Source organism: Arvicanthis niloticus, chromosome 26 (assembly GCF_011762505.2).
Source record: "Arvicanthis niloticus isolate mArvNil1 chromosome 26, mArvNil1.pat.X, whole genome shotgun sequence".
NCBI classification, from domain to species: domain Eukaryota; kingdom Metazoa; phylum Chordata; class Mammalia; order Rodentia; family Muridae; genus Arvicanthis; species Arvicanthis niloticus.
In genome coordinates, this window is record NC_133434.1 from 16,278,751 (window position 1) to 16,283,660 (window position 4,910).

A 4,910-nucleotide genomic window follows, 5' to 3' on the forward strand; every position below is an offset into this window, starting at 1 on the left:
AGTTGAAAGTGAGTCTTATTAAGTGGTGCTGTGTCATACACTGTTGAGTTGTGTCAGCTGGAAATGGAACATGATTAAGTATATAAAGGAACCCCGGCTTCGCCTGCCACAACATTACACAACAGAAGTCTTGGAAACCCGAGAACATCTTTTCTTTTGCTTTTGCCTTCCTGGTGAGCAGTGTGACCCGACTCTCATTTTGTGGGTCCTGATGCTGGACCCAGCTGCCTTTGGAATAGGAGTGCTGGACAGCACATTGATGTAAGAATAGCCTCATTATACAAGCGTGCCTTGAGGCCAAGTGGAGTTCATATAGAAATACGCCTGTAGGACTTCCTCAAATATTTGCCAAGCCCAGAAGAGTCTAAACCATCAGTATGGAGTGTTCCTGAGAGTCCTGGGGTCAGAAGCACTGCCATGACACCCTCTGGCTGGACCATCTCTTCCACTCACTTTCTTTACAGACTGCATTGAGAATATGCTGTTTTCAGGTGCATCCTCCTAAATGGTAGCCCTCTCCTGCAATGCTTTAGGGACCAATCTGTCATGAATGCTGGCCTCATCCCAATTAGCTGGTTCCAGCTCTACAGAAGGAGGCTAAATATTCAGGGCAGAAGAATTTCCGGACAAATCTGTAGATAAGCACAGGAGAATCCAGGCCATTTTACTGGGGCATGTGGCTGAATACCCCCAACCACTTTTTTTTTTTTTTTTTTTTATTGAGCTTATCCACCAGAGTGGAAATAATGTCTGTACAAAACCAAATGCTTGTTACTATAGCTTCTGCATCACAATTAAAATTCAAACAGTTTAAAAAAAAAAACCAGTCAACTCAATCAAAACCCATTACATCAGAATCAATAACTTCTTTGAAGCCACAGTAACACTTAAATATGGTTGAGACTGGAATGCAGAGATTTGGTTGGTTGGAAGTCGAATTAAGCCTCCAACTTGCTCAAATAAAATTCCAAAAAGACAAAATTGTGTTTTTTAGAGAGATAGTCCACTGGAACCACCAACACTGAACAGCTGTGAGGGATATTGAGAGTCTTGAGATACTAAGTAATCCAGGCATCCTCGGACAGTTTTCTGTAGTCCTTTCTTCCCAATCAGCGATCTGTGGATGTGTGGGATGACACCACCAGCAGCAATCATAGCCTCAACCAGAGAGTCCAATTCTTCATCTCCAAGTATAACAAACTGCAAGTGACAAGGGGTCCATGGCTGGTTGTCCTAGATTTCGGATGTCGATGAATACAGCCCACAGGGAACTGCTGTGAGTGGGAAACTGCCTTTGTCTTGGCCTTTCCAGAGTCCTTTCCAGCCTTACCGCCAGCCATCTTGGATTGTGCTGAATCCCAATTGAGGAAGAAAGAGGCAAAAGCGCAGAGACCCTGGCACCCTCTCCTCCATCGCACTGTGACTCAAACTCCCTTTAACTATTTCTAATTCATTACATTTTTTCTGTTCTCTTCTTTTTGCACTTGCCTGGTCAACTGTGTCCTGTATTGATCCTGTGGAGTATCTGGTACCTCTGTCTTACCTTTATTTTAGTCTTGTGCTTGATCCTAGCACCTTGGTCTATGTTTGAACTTGTGTGTACATATATGTTCCTGTATGAGCAAGTATATGTACATGTGTACATCTTCCTATGGAAGGGCAGATGTCTGTACGTGTGCATGTGCACGTGTACATGTATGTGTGTGCTTGTATGTGTGCACAAGTGTAGTTTAATTTTAGGTGTAAGGACGATAGGAGCCATGTACTTTGCTTTTTGAGATAAGGTCTATCACTGGGGCTTGTTGATTAGCCTAGAACTGTTGGCCAGAGAACTCCAGGCAGCCACTTCCCAGCGCTCCATGGAATCTGTCTTTTTAACATAGATTCCAGGCCTTGAACTGACTGACTGACTGAGCTGTCTTGTCCAGTCTTCCATGTTTGGACTTTCATGGGACATACTTGTTCCAATCAACACCATCTTGATTTAGTACACTACCTGTGGTTCCAGTAACTGCCTCATCTTAAAACCAGGACCTGATAGTTGACAGGAAATCCCCCCCATCCCCCCCCCCCGTGTTTCCCATTGCATTCTTTCTTTTTCACTCCGAAGCAACCTGTGCTTTGATCTGGGGTTAGGGATTTTGAGCCACAGCAAAGGGTCATTTGCATCATGGGGCTGTCGTCAGGGAAATATGACGGTTTCATCTCTCTGTGACCTTGAGCAGAGGATGCAGTGTCCCCAAGGTCCACAGTACTTTGCAGAGTCTCAGCCCCTGATTTCCAGAATGCCTGCTGGGTACCTGTGCCACAGATTCGTTCTCACATTCTCCCTTCCTTATTGCTCTCGTTCAATCGTTCAATCAACGTCAAGTACTCAGACTTCCACTGTCTAAATACCTCTTAAATCAATCACTCCCGAATGGGCTCTGCAGCCGCAGCCTTAGCTCAGACTTGACATTCCTTCCTGGGATTATTGCCTCTCATACTCCTGCCTGATCTCCCCGCCATTGTCTTCCTCATCTACCTCAATGCCCCATATTACTGCCTTGGCTATCTGTCTCAGAAAAAGACGGGCTGTTGCTCGGTGGGGAAACTTGCAGTGGGTTTCCATCATCTTTTAGTGGCATGCAAGGGCTTTCCCAGTTTGGCCTTGTCTTCCTGGGTTTGTCTCCTGCATACCCCCCTCTCATTCTACAGTCTAACCATACTGCACATCACCTCAGCATCTTGACATGCTATTAGCACCTGCATCTGTATCACTTTTATATAGACTCTGCCCTCAAAGTGGACTACCCTCCTTGCCTTTTTAGCTCCCTACCTGGCTAACAGTTTGTCCTCCAGACCAAGGTTGAGCTGCCCCCTCTTCCATGAAGCACCCCCCCAACTCCATGGGAGGGGGTCAGCCTACCTCGTCACACCTGTCACATGCTCTTCTCTCTATCATCCACCAGATTGATTGATTTATAATTATTTACATATGCACCCCTCCCTCATCAAATAAAGGCTTCCCCCAAGTGCAGGAACTCAACACGTAGCACAAAGTCTGACACAGACTGTAGGTGTTTAATAACCATTGCTGACCGAAAGTGGGAAGTTTACTGGATGAGCAGGAAGGGTTTGCAGGGAAGCATGTGGAGCCGGGAGGAGACAGAAAGGACAGCTTTTGTGTCCTCACAATGTCCCTGCTGGTTATCTATCATGAATTTTCAGGGACACTCCCAATGTAAAATATTTATTCTTGCCTTCTTTTCATGTACCCTCATCCACAAGTCAGATAAAATCCTTTGTCTAAGCACATGCTTCTGCCTCAAACGTAGACAGCAGCATTGTGATAACGGGTGGAGCATCTGAGCTGGTACAAAACAGTTCTGCGCCTCTTCCGATGCCTTCTCTTTTGCATATTTCTGCCTTTCCGAGCCTCTGCTCCATTTTGCAGAGCTCTGTGGGCTCCCAAGGCGTTGCGATTTGAGGTCTCAGTGATACTCGTTTGAAGATACGATCTGAAGCACGGGAGCCTAGGAGGTTCCTTATGGTTAACCTTACTGGCTGGAGTGGCCAAGAGAAAAATCCACCTGTGTGTCCTGGGAGCAGCCCTCATCTCTGCAGCCCCAGGGGAGTTGGCATTTAGCTGGCTTCTATTTAGCTTGCAATGTTTTTGTCCAATTCTAATACAGGGCTTTATGTGTTTAGCTTGTGTACAAAGTTTATGCTCATAAATGGCTTATATTCTATCTAGAGGGACTGTGGGTCCCGGGCTAGAGCCCGTGAACAGAGCATAATGTAATTCTGGTGTTTTATTAACCGTAATAACCAGAAATCTCCAGCCACTAATATATCTGCATAGAGGTTTGTCTGGATTTCCAATTATTTTTACTTTCAGCACAAACTGGACAGAAAATTCATTTCAATGCAGTTGGGCTTTTTATTCGTCCTAAGCTGAGATTAAGTCATCTGCCTTGTGAACCGTGAGGCCAAGGGCAGTGAGAATAAGTGCCTGGGCTTCTCTTCCTGGCACCAGGGGAGGTCCCTAGGGCCATGTGGGTTGCATAGGCCTAGAGGAGTTATTTTTCCATTTTCTACCACCTTTGAAACTGACATCTTAGTACTCAGCTTCTGTCCTAGGAACTGAAAGAAGAAGAAGAAGAAAAAAAAAAAAAAAAAAACACCCAGAGATTTACTTCCAGTGTTTAGGCCCATACTGGTACCATTTCTTTTATCTTTAAATTAGAAAACAGAAAACAAAACCAATTCTGTTTAGTGCTGGGAGTGACTCAGTGGGAAAGCACTTGCCTTGCTAGCATGAGGACCATGGTTCCAACACTCATGAAAAAGTGCTGGGCATGGTGGTGTGTGCTTATACACTCTCTCAGCATTGAGGGCGTGGAAGTGGATGAAGAAGGATTCCTGGGGCCTGACTAAGGAACTCCAGGCCACGGAGAGATCCCATGTCAAATGAGCTACATGAACATTCCCGAGAATGACAGCCTCAGACTTCCCCATGAAAGTGCCCATGTGAGTGATCATATTCACACACAGGAACATGTATGTATACACATGTGCATCAAGATTCTGTCTATCCTTCAATGAGTGCTAAAATTGATTGACTCTCTAGCTGTTGATGACTGGGATGTTATTGATTTCTCTCTCTCTCTCTCTCTCTCTCTCTCTCTCTCTTGCTCTTTATAAAGCTTTTCTATAAAGTAAAAACCTGACGACCTTAAGTTACAAAGTTTGAGTTAAATTATGAGCCTTTTAGCTTTGCATTAGAAGTGGTATCTGGAACCTGATTTGCTAGATCAGACCACATTAGTTGTGTTATGTTATTTTCTAAAAACACATTTCAGAGAAATAACTCCAATCTGTGTTGCATTTTATAGAGCAAAATAATTGAATGGCGGCTGTTTGTAATT

At 44.6% G+C, this 4,910-nt stretch overlaps 1 pseudogene; it reads right to left on the minus strand.

Moving 5' to 3' along the window:
- Positions 1–990: 990 nt before the first annotated feature.
- On the minus strand, positions 991–1,340 carry LOC143438741 (histone H2A.Z pseudogene; annotated as a pseudogene).
- Between the last annotated feature and the right edge of the window lie 3,570 nt (positions 1,341–4,910).